The sequence below is a fragment of the Rattus norvegicus genome, chromosome 15 (genome assembly GCF_021556685.1).
Source record: "Rattus norvegicus strain SHRSP/BbbUtx chromosome 15, alternate assembly SHRSP_T2T, whole genome shotgun sequence".
Taxonomy (NCBI): domain Eukaryota; kingdom Metazoa; phylum Chordata; class Mammalia; order Rodentia; family Muridae; genus Rattus; species Rattus norvegicus.
This window is the reverse complement of record NC_141548.1, coordinates 40,629,292-40,644,100: the sequence shown is the minus strand read 5'-3', so window position 1 is coordinate 40,644,100 and position 14,809 is coordinate 40,629,292. Positions and strand designations below refer to the sequence as shown.

Sequence of the window (14,809 nt, the reverse complement as noted above, 5' to 3'; positions counted from 1 at the left end):
TAAACCCGTTTCCCCTTAAGTTGTTTTGGTCCTGGTGTCACAGCAACAGAGAAGTAAGAAATCTAGAAAAGTGGGTTGCCACTGGGAAGAACCTCACCATGGCTTTGTGAGGAACAGGGCATTAGGACTAGAGAAGCTGCTGAATGCTATAAGCAGAGCTTAATTGGCCATCTTGTAGGTATGTATAAGGCAGGAGTAGTGTTAAGAGTAAAGAGGTGAGGGGCCACTCTGTGGGGGGGAGCTTGGAGGCCTAATTCGTGATGATTCAGAGGGAAACAGAACGTTTAGCAATTGTGCTAGAAGGCATTCATGTGATGTTTTAGCAAGAAATACAGCTGCATTCTGCCTGTGTCCTGGGACTTTTCGTGAGGACCATAGAACTTACTTTGGTGGAGGACATTTCTAGGATACCTAACACTGAGTCTTAGGCGTGGTCATTACTGATTACTCTTACTTAGATCTATGGTGAAGAAGAGTGACAAACACATGAGGTGGATGGAAATGGGGAACAATGTCCAGCTGGAGAGGAGAAGATCACCAGATTAGAAGAGCTGAAGTTGTTATGGAGTCTGGTGACACTGAAGAGGAGTTTCGGCTCTGCCCCGCAGCAATAGACAAGGTTCCTGACTGCACCGCCACACCTAGCCAAGCCTCCAAGTGTTAAACCTAAAGGGTTCTTGCTCCTGGAAATCAACTGCAGCGCACAAAAGCCAGCGCCCGTGGCCCAGGGGCCAGGGCCCAGCCCAGGCGGCAGCCAGCTTGGCAGTGTTGCCCGTGTGGCACTGGTTTTGGAGATAAAAGGAACACAAGACTGAGGAGGTCATGTACTCTTCCTCTGTGGTTTCAGAGAGCCTTCGAGCCTGGTAATTTGTGGCAGGGGATATCCTGAGAGGAGGTCCCTCGAGGTCATTGTGTGAGGCTCTGATAAGGAAAGCTAAGTTTTGATAAACACCTCAAGACGTTGGAGATGTTGGAGCTCTGAGACGTGTCCGAGGACAGCTGCCGAGTGTGTGGAACTAGCCCAAGAGAGTTATGTGTTGTAGGCATCGAAGCTGGGAGTGGAACCATCTAAGACCCTGAAACAGAAGCCCCAGATACCAACATAGGAAGCTGCAGAGTTTCGGGTGTGCCTTCCTGGATTTTCTTTGGTCGTGTTTCCACACGCTGCCCCATTGCTCCCTTTTGTAATAGTACTATATATTTTGTGCCATTGTATGTTGGAAGTATGTAACTTGGTTTTTTAATTAAAAAAATTTATAGGGAACATAGTTTAGATCACCAAGCTTCAGAAGTGACTTTGTACTTTTGAATAGTGTTGGGACTGTAGGGATTTTAAAAATTACCTTTATTTCATTTATTTTATGCTGACGCTGTTCTCATGCCATGTTCTCATTTCTTCAGTTTCTTTTGGGGTGTCTTTTTCTTTTGTGCTATCTCCTTTTCTGGCTTTGGAACAATGGATTCCTCAGTCCAGACCATCTCAGTGTTGCTCAGGGACTCCAGGTATGGGCCGATTGGGCCATGAGCTTTGTACGTTTGACAGCACATCTTAGGTGCCTTGTCATCTGGATGAAGGCCTGACAACCTACGGTTATACTTAGTCCAGTATTACTCTCAGTGTTTTTAAGCATGTGCAGCAAAATTTCAGCACTGTTTGGCTTTGTCACACCTGTCTACCATTTTCCACCTGAATGGCACACATCTCTCTGATATTGGTGGCTTTTTGGATATGCATACCTTTTATGGCCTGGGCAGTTTCATGGCTGTTCTGGAAGTGAATATGAAGATTTGAACCCCTTGCTTTACATGATTTTGTTAGACTTCCTGGGTCATCTCATTTTCATGGTCATCCCAGTCCACTTACAAGAAGAGGTACTATGGGTCCTCTAAAGTTGGACTAAATGGGTTTTCCATCATGAGATAGCCATGAGCTTGTGTGGAAGGCAGGCAGTGGAAAGTTGTGGTTTGAATGAGAAATGGCACCATAGCTCATGTATTTGAGCACTGTTTGTGGAAGTTACAGAACTTTTTAGAACTGGAGCTTAGCTGGAGGACCCGTGACACTGGGGGTGGACACTGAGTGTTTATAGCCTCACCTCACTTCTCCCTTGGATGCTCTCTCTTTCTTCTGGGTGTTGATGAAATGTGATTAGCTCCTGCTCCTGCCTCTGTGTCTTCTCTGCTGGCTGCCATACCTTTCCTGCCAAGATGGACTCCTTCTCCCTGATTCATGAGGCAAGATAAACCCTTTCTTCCAAAATCCACTTTGGTTATAGTAGTTTATCACAGCAACATAAAAGTGGGAATAGAAAAAATACGATGTTATAAAAATCACAGAAGAAAATCATAGGAAACAACTAATAGGATACAAATATGAAAGGAGCATTGGAAAGAAGTCGGGAGGGCAGTCTGGATGGCTAAGGGATTGGTAGAAAAGGGTTACAGTAAAATTTAACACATGGATTTTACTTCAACTGGTCCTCACAAGTAAGCCTGACTTCAAAAGCAAGGCTAATAGTGGTTAATGCTGACACAGGCACTCTGGGTTAGAACAACACACATGCTAACTTGGGGACAGCAGAGGGCTTGTGTTGTGGCCATGAAGCAGGCTTTGTGAAGTAACAATGTTTGACTTCTTGAGACAGGCTCCTGCTTTCTAGCCCAGCATGACCTCTAACTCTCTATCCTCTTGTCTTAGCCTCCTGAGTGTGGGGACTATAGGTGGTAACCACAATGCTTGGCTTAAATAAAATAATTTAAAGAAGGTCAAAGGTTATCTTTAAAGGGCTTAACAATAGATGATGGACTCAATGTAGGCCAAGGGAGTGTAAGCAAGAACAGCTAAAAAGAAAAAATACACCTGACCGGGGCTGGGGATTTAGCTCAGTGGTAGAGCGCTTACCTAGGAAGCGCAAGGCCCTGGGTTCGGTCCCCAGCTCCGAAAAAAAAGAAAAAAGAAAAAAAAATACACCTGACCTTCTAGGGGGACTGGGGTCTCTAAAACTGAAATTTTAATATATATAATTGCATTCATGCAAATTAAATATACACAATTATACTCATTGACTGCTGATTCAAGCATTTTCATTATTGTAGAGGAAAATGATAAACCTTATTTAAATTGAAATACTTGGGATTGAACTATGTAAACTGAAATCATCAATTATCCCTTCATATTTATAATTGACTGAGTTGTCTTGGGAAAGCTAACGTCAATCACAGTCACATCACATAGAACAGAACACTAAAGCTGCAATGTATCTGCTGGCAGCACCAAAGGCCCAAACTGCTGAAGGAGATGCAAAGAGGTCAGTCACTTTCACCAACCAATGTGAGTCCCAGCTCTGCACCCTTGTGTGGAACACGCTTTTTCTGAGTGCATCCTCTCTGGGAACTTCCCTTTATTGGGTTACTAACTACACAGTAAAGATTAAACATAATGATTTTCTGTGTAGAATGATATTTTTTAATATTTATCTTCTTTTGCACTTCTTTTTCTCTCTCTCTCTTTTTATACTGAGTTTACTTGAAAGATGATGGGTAAAGGCTTTGTATTAATTGTCTAATCATTTAACAGTAATTTCTGTGACTATATTCTATGGGAAAGACGACTCACGTTTGTATCATGTCTTTGAGGCAGATGCTAAGCTCTGGATGTTGAGTTTTGGGTACACAGACCCACAGGTGCCTCTGTGTGTTTGGAAGGTGTTCTTCCACTGAGTCACATGCCTACCACAGATGCTTTTAAAAAATCATGATCAGAATATATTGTATGAAAACAAATTTGTTTCAATAAGACAATTTTATTTATGTGTATATAAGTGTCTGACTCTGCCTGCACATGTGTGTGGGTGCCCTTGGAGACCAGAAGAGGGCACAGATCCCCTGGAGCTAGCTATTATGGGTGCTGGGAACTGAAGTGCTCTTAACCTCAGAGCCACCTTGGCAGCCCCCATTGGTACTTTTAGATGCATGCAAGAAAATGTTTTATTTCTGTAAAGTAGTTCCACATATTTTATAACATCAAGCATGTTTTTATAAAGTGTCTGGCACTGTCATGCTAAGTAGTAACACACCACAAGTTGCTTCTTATTCACAAAAACCCAGGGTTCCTCAGAGACATTTCTTTCAAGTTCAGGGTCTTTATTTAACAGTATACAAATAACAGAAATAAATATCACCAAACTGAATAAACCCTACTTAGGATAAAATACACAATGCAGGGGCAATTAAAACAACAAATATTACCTAATAGTGGTGGTGCACTCCTTTAATCCTAGCACTTGGGAAGCAGATCTCTTTTCAAGGTCAGCCTGGTCTGCATAGTGAGTTCCAGGATAATCAGATCTACATAACAAGACCCTGTCCCCAAAACAAAAACCACACATATTTTTTCAAATCATAGAGAAATAGGGTATTTGTATCATAAAAATTTGAGACTCATTCTTTCTCCCATTCTTTTGGAGATCGGTCTCATATATCTCATGTTTGTCTCCAACTCTCTGTAGCTGGAAATGATCTTGAACTCCTGATCCTCCCACCTTGACATAGGTATAAAGTTATTGTGCACTGTGTAAAGATTGTCCTTGCATTATTCAAATGCTGATTTCTCTGCCCCCACATCTGGTTGCAATCATGGCGTTGTAATGCTTATTCTAAGCATCTCCTGCCTTGACGTTATTTAAACATTGCTCCCCATTTAGTCTCCAATAAAAGATGACCAGCCAATGACTAGTAAGGAAGAGAATAGGGCTGGACTTCCTCCCAGCCAGGGGAGGGGAGAGGGAGAGAGAGGAAGTGGGGATTGGTGAGGAGGAGAGAGTACTGGAGACACCATGAGAAAACACCTGAAGCCCAGAAAGCCAGATCAGTACTAAAATCCAAGTATCACTGGGATTTTGACTGGGAGGTAGCCAGATTACTTTCGAGGATTAACAGAGTAATACTGCTCAGTCGTTGTGCCCTTAAAGTTTGTTAAATAAATATAATAGTTTTGTCTCAATTGTTTGGTAGCTTTCTTAAGAGGAAAACTGCACAAAAATTTATTAAAAAGCCACTAACACTTGACCTCCTGAGTTATAAGTGTGTAACTCTACATATGGTTATATATGGGATCCAAACCAGGGCTTTATGTATGCTAGGCAAGCACAAGATCAACTAAGTTACAGTCTTAACTCCAATACCCCTTTTGTTGTTATCCAAATACTAATGTTCAATAAAATGAGGGTTTTTTAAAGTTCTGCACCAATAATTTAAAACCAATTTTCCTACTAAGTTTTTTTTACTACCAAATTGAATTCATTATATGTGGGAAAACATTTCTTCAAAATTATTAGAAAGGAAACCCTGGGATGGTGAGATGGTTCCATGAGTGTAGTAGGTCCATGCTGCTGGGCCTGACAACCTTAATCTGTTCTGAGGCCAACATGGTAGAAGAAAACTGGCTTATGTCGTCTTCTGACTTCCATGTGTGGATGCCCCCAACCCCATAGATAAATACGTAGTATTAAAGAGAGAGAGAGAGAAAGAAAGGAAAAAATAAAGAAGTGCAGAGCCATTACCATTCGTTTTGTTTTTCAGTCACTATTCAGTGCCTAGGGTGATGCCGGCCGGCACTTCCCTGTGATCTCTTATGACCTCAGTCCAAGTCTATCCATAGTAACTGCTGCTCCTCCTGGCTCCTTACTTACTGCCTCAGTTGCACTGCAGCTAGCAGTATGCTCAAAGTCTCACTTCCCAGACTCCCTTGCAAGTGGATGTAGTCATGTGACACGCTGGAGTGCAGACCTAAGAGGAAATTAACAGGGGCCGTTCTAGAAACTTTTAAGGGAGACAGCTCGACTGGCATGTTTCTTCTTTCCATCGCTTCTACCAAAGCAATACAGACAGGACTAAACTGGCTAATGATGGGAGGATAAGCCCAGGTGGAGACTGACTGAACAAGAAAAAGAGAAGGCTTAAAACCCCTGGTGACATCATGGAACAGAGCAGATGGATGGAGAGGCTGCTGGCCCACCTCCACTCTGACACACATCACGGAAATAACCTGTTTTTCAGGTTTCTTTATTTATCAATGCCCGTAACCCTCAACTGATTCACCTGGGAGGAAATGTTGACCTTTAACTTAGTGTCTGGCAGGAGGCAGGGCGGGACAGGATAATTGATACTTAGGTATCAGAATAGCTTCTGACATGATTTCTGGAGGCAGCTTCCCAAACAATGTAGAGTTTTATAAACGGTTCTTTTCTTCTTCTTCTTCTTCTTCTTCTTCTTCTTCTTCTTCTTCTTCTTCTTCTTCTTCTTCTTCTTCTTCTTCTTCTTCTTCTTCTTCTTCTTCTTCTTCTTCTTCTTCGATAGTGTTTTATTATGTATTCCCTAGCTGGCCTCCAAGACCAGACTGGTCTTGAATTTACCGGGATCTGCCTGCTTCTGTCTTCCTCACGCTGAGATCGAAGGTGTGCCCCCATCAGGGTGGTGGGTGGCACAGGCCTTTAATCCAAGTACTTTGGAGCCAGAGGCTGGCAAAGCTCAGAATTTGAGGCCAGCTTGATCTACAGAGTGAGTTCCAGGACAGCCAAGGCTACACAGAGAAACCTTGTCCCAAAAAAACCCCAAAGATGTGCACCAGCGCACCTGTCCACTTGTCTTAACTTTATTTCAATACACTTTTATTTTAGGGGATTTTCTTTAAATTTTGTTACTCTTCCGTTTACTCGCCTGTCTAGATTCTGTGATTCATTTTTCTCTTTTGATTCTAGAGATAGAACTCAGGGAAGGGCATATACTAGGCAAGTACTCTGCCCTCAAACCCCACTTCTAGCCCTAACTCATCTTAATATACTAGATAATCCCCAAGGTTCTTTGTAGAGGTTATTAAGCTATTATATACACATTGGCATACAGCAAAATAATAAGTGATGACGGCCTGGCCCCCAAGTGAATAATTCCTTATGATTTGGGGATATTTGTGACCCACAAGTAGCCAGGAGACAAAGGTTATTATGTAAGAGGGACAGAACTCCCAAGCCTTAGAGGGACAGGTCTAAGCAGGCAGGTTCAGAGGAAGTTGTTGAAGGACTCACAGGACAGGGTGGACTCCAGCTTTTAATTTTGTTTTTTGAGGCAGATTGTAGTTTTTATGGAAAGACGGCTGTAAAGTGCTCTCCGGGTACACTGGATATTATAAAAGCTTTCTTAGCCAACATAGTAGGTAGTGACGGATGGGAAGGTTAAAACAGAAATTTTAAAATGATACGTGGTCAGGGGTATACTTCTGTGGCAGAGCGTGTGCATAGCAGTGGCAAGAGTTCCAATCCAAACACAAATATGTATTATTTTATTTACCAGTAAATACATGTGGGCTATTTAGGTTTTATTGTTTACTTTGGTTTTACACAATACTAAATTAATTGCCATAATTCCAATTACAAGCTTAACTTACATAAACAAGTGTGAGGAAATCTACAGCTTTGAGTGCGCTCCTTGCTGTGAATATGCATTGGAGAATGAGTACCAGTTTCCTGACAAATTGAGCAGATGCCGTGGGTTCTGCTATGTGCCCACTGTTAGTGATAAACTCTTCATGTACTCTTTAAGGCCAGCCTCTGGACATTAGTGAATTGATTATTACCAGCCCTGTCTTTAAGAACAAATCCTTGCTTTGGATGATATTTTGTTGACTGTCTCTTTGTCATTGTCTGATCCTGAGTGTCCTTTTGGTTTCAAATTTCAACAGTCATCCAGGGAATGGGAGGTCCCTCAACAGATGGTCCCACGTGCAGGTAAACAATAATTAAGGTCACACCTAGCATCTTGCCTCTAGATTCAGATCCGAATTCTAGTTCCATTCTGCTTTGCAGCCTCAGACACTGATTTAACAGTCTCCATGATTACCTGCTGTCAGAGGGGAAGCTCGGCCTACACTTTGGTTGGGTTTCATGATGAAGGGAGCTAGAGCAAATGTGCCATGGAACACTTGTTCTTGCCCCCTGTGGGGCCAGCTACAGGTGGTCATTGCCTGTAACCTTTCACCACATTCAACTCTGAACACTCACAGTTATGCTTGCTGAGCGTCCTAACTGCTGGCCATCGGCCCTGCGGCCTCTCAGCTCAGCAAGAGCCCAGATGCTCGGTTTGCGTCCCTATAATTTTTTATAGGGATTTTTCTGGAACACCATTTTTCTCAGTGCAGCCTAAACATTCATCCCCTTTCTACTTTCTCAACCTCTGAATTTGTCATTCAATATACATTAAAATTTTACTGGAAGGCAGGGTTTTTTAGGGGTCTTCAAAGAAATAGAGTCAATGGAAGATAGATACATGCATATGAATGAAAATAAGGAATTGGCTGAGAAGTTCTCAGACCTGTAGTCAGGAAGTAGACGGCACAGTTCAAGCTTGTCCTAAGGCCTGACAACTGTGAGTCAAATTCTAGTCACAGACCAGTAGCTCAAGATCTAAGAAGCTAATGCATCTGTTTGTGTCTGAAAGCACAATAAGCTTGAGGCAGCTATAGACAAGAAATTCATCTTCATCTCTCTCTCTCTCTCATCGTTTACTAAATTCTAATTGTTCTTGCTCTGAAAATAACTCCATGTCCTTTTTTTTTAAAAAAAAAAGATTTATTTATTTATTATATATGAGTTCACTGTAGCTGTCTTCAGACACACCAGAGGAGGGCATCAGATCTCATTATAGATGGTTGTGAGCCACCATGTGGTTGCTGGGATTTGAACTCAGGACCTCTGGAAGCAGTCAGTGCTCTTAACCACTGAGCCATTTCTCCAGCCTGTCTCCATGTTATTTCTATAATATGGGTTCCCAAGGGAAACATGGAGCTTTTGGTAATCTGTATTTTATTTTCTTCCTTAAAATGTCTCTACATATGTAACATATATGTGCAAAATATAAGCCTTCTAATGATTCTTGGCAAATTAAAGTACTTTGTAAAGCTACTAAAAAATGATTGGGGGTTGGTGGTTAGGAGAGCTTGCTGCTCTTTTCTTGGGGATCTCAGTTCAGTTCCCAGCACCCATATAAGGTGTCTCACAACTGCCTTCACTGTAGCTTAACTCAGGGGACTGAACCGCCTTTTCTGATCTCTTCAGAAAGCTGTACAAATGTGGCATGCATTCATACAGAGATACACACACTCATCCAGACAAGAAGAAATAAAAACAGAATCTTATAATGGATTCAGGCCATGGCACTTTTTTCCTGAGAGAGACGGGTCTCCATGTGCAGCTCACAGTTATCTCAGGCACCTGGATTGAGGTGCTTTTTCCAGCTTCAGCTTCCTGAGCTCTGGGACTAGGGTTGTGAGCTGCCATGCCTCGCCCTTCAAAGCTCTTTTGTAAACTCTATGTCATTGAGAATGGCGGAAGTATGGACTGGAACTTGTCCGGTGAACAAGTTTGCTGTCTGTAGAACGAGCCCTTAACATGCGCGTAGTACTCCTCCTTTAAGAAAATTTCTCCAAGAAGAATATTGGGAATGTTTGAAGTTATTCCTTTCTTGTCTCTAAAGTCACTTTCACTATTAACTTCATGGTTTTTCCCCAAGTCACACTGCCGCCTCCTGACTGATCTCCTTGTTCCTATTCCTCCCTCTGCAATCTACTCTAAGCTAATAGGTAAACGGATGCTCGGCTCAGCCCTGCCCAATGACTTCCCATCCCATCCCACATGGAGGCACATGCGCTCATCAACAGATTGACATGCGCTAGTTCCAACTATCAGGTCTTGGAGTGAGCCTTGTAACAACATTCTGTCTCACTCTGGTCACTTCTCTCCTGTCCCCTACATATGCAAGCTCCACTCCAGATTTACTGCTGTTACATTATTTTTCTGCCGAGAATGTAGTCACCCATTATCTACCTGGTTCTATGTCTCATCGCCATGGTAGCGCTCAAATGTCACTTTCTCAATGGGCCCTTTTATAAATGTCCCATTAGAAAAAACAATCCCCAGGCCTCTACTTCACCACTTTAAAAAAAAGACAATTTTTTTTGTTTCAAGTGTATGGGTGATTTGCATGCATGTAGGTACACCCCATGTATGCCAGTGCCTGTGGAGGTCAGGAGAAAGAACTGGATGCCCTAAAACTGGGTATTATGGATGACTGTGAGCCACTATGTGGAAGCTAGGAACTGAGCTTAGGTCTACAAGAGCAGTTCTTAGGGGCTAAGTCATGTTTTATTTGTCCCCCACCCCCACCCCCACACCCCCGTCCACCAGTGAGTGCAGAGGTATTTGTGTGAATGTGTGCATGTATGTATTGTTACTTTTTGTTTTGGTGATAAAAACCATGTCAGAAAGCAACTTGGAGAAGGTTTACAGGTTACAGACGAAACCAGGTATCTGTGCAAGATCATTAGGCACTCTTAGTTGCCGAGCCATCTCCCCAGCTCCCTCCACCTTATGTTTTGATACAGGGTCTCTCGCTGAACCTATAATGGAGACCTGTATGTATGGTATACTGATGCAATAACGCCGCAAATGCTAAACAGCCACTCTCTGATTAGATTTAAGGCCCACTCCATGAGAAGGAACCCCTGCCTTACATGCTCAGGTGGCCAAGAACCTAAGAATACATAGATCATAGGCCTAGGGCAAACCAAAAACTATTGTTCTGCTAAAGTAACATAGCAATAAAATGACTATTAAGGATATCTGCTAAACGGTAGACCAGTGTCTCACTCCTACCAAAGATGGGAGCTACCACAGAGATCCGCAACTGGACAATGTGCAGGGAGTGAGAAGCCATGGAACCCTCAGTCCTAAGTGGTTTGTCTCATCAAATCCCTCCCTCAAAGCTCAGGGAGCTATACAGGAGAGAAGGCAGAAAAAACTAAGAGCCGGAAAGGGTGGATGACACCAAGGAAACAGCGTCTTCAAGAAACAATAGGACTCCACTTACCAACTACTCACAAAGGGAAAATTAGTTCCTGCAAAGGAGTCTTACCTGGCACTCAAACCACACATATGGTCAGGCCCTAAGCCCAGCAGTGAACGGCCAACACAAAACGAACTCAAGAGTATGTTTAGGATTTCTTGTATCATATTGCTTTGGGGGATTTTGTTTACTGATCTTTGGCTTGAATATTATAGTTTATGCTCTTGAGTTTTCATAGGTTTTGTTTGTGTACACAGAGTGTGTGAGTGCGTGTGTGGGAGGGGCTTATGTATGCCTTTCTCATGCCCTTTCTTAGTTTCATTATGTTCTGTTTGTTGGTTTGTTCATTTTGGGTTTTTTTTTTAAGATTTATGTATTTATTATATATAAGTACACTGTAACTATCTTCAGACACACCAGAGGAGGGCATCAGAACTCATTACAGATGGTTGTGAGCCACCATGTGGTTGCTGGGATTTGAACTCAGGACCTCTGGAAGAGCAGTCAGTGCTCTTAACCACTGAGCCATCTCTCCAGCCCTGTTCATTTTGTTCTCTGGTAGCTTCCAGTACCGTGAAACCAGCCAGTAGGGATGAAGGCTCTAGTTAGACACCAGCTTCTCTGTGTTCAGTGAGATATGTGAGTATTGTCTTCAGCAATAAGTCATCAACCGATGGAGAGCAACCAATAGTATTGGCAGTAGCCTGAGTTGGTTGGGTGTTTCCATGGGTCCACTTTGCCCAACAACTCAATTAGATGTGACCCTGGCACTGCAAATTTCATTTGTAGTGAGAGATGTCTTTGTTTCCTCCATTACTTGATGATTTCATATATATATATATATATATATATATATATATATATATATATATATATATATATATATATATATAATATATGGAATGAATGAAGCTCCTACTGTAGTAGGTTTCCATATGACCCTCAAATGGCCCTTGGTTTTAGCTGTCTACTCCTGTCTTTCCTCCCTTCTCTGTTTAACTCTCCCATTCCAGTCTCCCCATTATCCCTTTCGTTAAAAATAGAATCTCATGTGTCCTTCTAACTCTGCTTCCATAGTACTGGGATTACAGTCATATACTAAACTAGGTTCATGTGGTGCTGGGGACTGCATCTAGGTCTTTATGCATGCTAGGCAAGCATTCTAACAACTGAGACACAGCCCTGAAAATAACAGAAGGAATTTTTTCTTTGCCTTTTCCTTGTATTGAAAATAGATTCTTTTCTCATACAATATATTCTGATTCCAGTTTCCTCTCCCTTTACCCCTCCCAGCTCCTTCCCACCCTTCCAGGTCCAGTTTCTTTCTCTATCTCATTAAAAAAAAAAAAAGAACAGGCTTCTAAGTGATAACAGCCAAAAGTGACCAAATAAAATATGATAAATCAAAAACCCATCACATTGAAGCTGGACAAGGCAACCCACCAGAAGGAAAAGAGCCTGAAGAGCAGGCACAGGGATCAGAGGCCGGTTTGTTTATTCGCTCACTCAGGATTCCCATAGAAATACTAAGCTGAGTGATGTAATATGACCTTGTATAGACCTGCGTAGGCCCTGTGCTTGCTGCTCCAGTCTCGGTGAGTTCATATGAGCCTTGCTTAGTTCATTCACATGCTCTTGTTCTAATAGGAGGAAATTAAATTGTGCTATGCCCATGAAAGGAAAAACATGCACTTATTACATATTTTTCTAGGCATGACAGCAAAAGGGATCAGTGGGAGGAGGGAACAAGAGTGATGGGGATGAATGTGGTAAAAATGCTTTGTATACACATATGTCAGAATCAAATCCAAACTATGTATAATTAATATACACTAGTAAAAATCTTTAAAGTTATTTTAACATCTAAAATAATGTTATAAACTAGACATGGTGATGCACACCTCTCATCCCAGCTCTTAGAGGTCAGAGGCAGGTAAATCTCTGGGAGTCGGAGGCTGGACTGGTCTGCATAGATACTTTTAGTCTGTCAAGGCCTCTCATACACCTTCCAAAATGCTTACAACATATCAACTAGGAAAAAAGAGTTAAGACTCCAATTTTATTTTGAATATAAAGGGAGGGCTATATACTAAAATTCTACTTTTAAAAAATGTTGACTGTCACATCATTTCACTTTCTTTACTTTGTGTGGTGCTGGGGATCGAACTTCAGGGTCTCTCACGGGCCAGTCAGGTACTGTATCTCCCTCCCAAATATAACCTACACTTTTAAGTTAAAAAAGAATCTAAAAAATTAAAAGGTTTGAAGGGAAAAACCTGCTTCTTTCTATTCATGCCATGTCTGAATAAATTCCTTACTTCAACTGAAAGTAGGCTTTGCACATCTCTGCTGCCACTGACTTTCTCGCCAGTACTACGCATCTTTATTTCCTCTCTTAGGCCATGTACTTCCAGAAGGCAAATTCTATGGTCCTATTTTTAGGGTCTACAAAATGTTCTCTATTTTTATGAATTATTTCAATGGAACACATTTACAATGTTTTAGTAATCAGGAGTGGTATATGGTATTAGTAATGCAATTTCCATATAATGTTCTGTCATTATCAGTGTAAGAGAAATTCTTGCTGTTGTTAAAGGTGGTGTTAAAGGTGCTGTGTAGCCCTGGCTGTTTTGGAACTCACTATGCAGACCAGGCTGTCTTGAACTCATACAGATCTGCTTGCCTCTGCCTCTTGAATGCTTGGACTAAAGATATGAAACCACACTCAACCAGAAATTTATTTCTTGACATAAGAAAGTTCTTGGGGGTTCCATTGGGCTCAATTCTCTCCTAAGCTACATGTCTCTGCCCTCTCAAACCGCCATCCCTCAAACGTGGATCAGGTAATACAGTTTGTCAAACCGGCAGTTTGTAAAGGACTTAATTTGACTGCTTAAAAGATACACTCAAACCTGAGAGGAAAGAATTCCGGAAGATCACCATGGCCACAGCGATAGGATTTGTTATCCTGCGATTCACTGGCTTCCTTATGAAATGGATCCACATCCCTATTAACAACATTACTGTGGGAGGTTGAGTACTTTTTCATCATGGAGCTAGTGAACCAATGAGGGGGTGACAAGCTCATGAAGTAAAACGTTGCCTGGATGCTGTGTGTTTTTCATTTCTTTCCTCTTTCCTATGAAGTTTTCTATTTCTAAATTAAAATAATTTCAAAATAACCTTTTTTTCCCCCGGAACAACAAAGGAGAGTGTTCTTGGTTGTCAGGCAGATTTCCTTCACTCATTCAGGGTTCCCGTGACTTCTAATTTATGATTTCCTAGGTTACATAGTATTCCCCATACCCTAACTATATTTACTGATAATTGGTCTCCGGTGTGTTAAACTCATAGTATTGCAATGCTTGGTAAACAAAATACAGGAGGTACAATAAAGTGTGAATTTCAAAGAATATGTAGTTTCTACTATGAGTATGTCCCGGGTATCACAGGGGACATACTTATACTAAAATACTACATGTTATCTGACATTCCAATTTAATTCTAAATCCTAAGCTGTATTTTCTGCCCCTACCTAGGGTAGGGATTAGTGTTATCTGATTTTAAACTGAATCCCAAGAATCTTATAGGGCCACTTTATTATTAGACTAACAACTCTCTGTGTTCTATCCAAGACAGATGAACAGACACAAGGACAGAGCTGGGATTGGGTTGTCTGGGTTCTCAGATAAAGAACCCCCAGCACCCCGGAAGTTCAGCTTGTTTATGATACAGACAGAGTTGAGCAGAGAGGTGGGGGTTATTATGCATGCTGAACATAGAGTCACAGCCATTACAGACAGGTAAACAAGGGAGTGGGCGTTATGGTGTACGGCTGCGTCAAGGAGACAGGTGAACTATTCTCAGGGGAGCGGTGTCTGTCGGGGAGCAGTCTTTAGGGAAGCCTGAGGGAGGG

At 41.9% G+C, this 14,809-nt stretch overlaps 1 protein-coding gene and 1 pseudogene across 5 annotated transcripts in view; both read left to right on the top strand.

Annotated features, from left to right (window-relative positions):
* Positions 1–14,809, top strand: part of Ints6 (integrator complex subunit 6) — a 140,478-nt gene that overhangs the window by 23,582 nt on the left and 102,087 nt on the right. The gene's annotated exons all lie outside the window — the stretch shown is intronic.
* Positions 10,306–13,980, top strand: Sec61g-ps5 (Sec61 translocon subunit gamma, pseudogene 5; annotated as a pseudogene).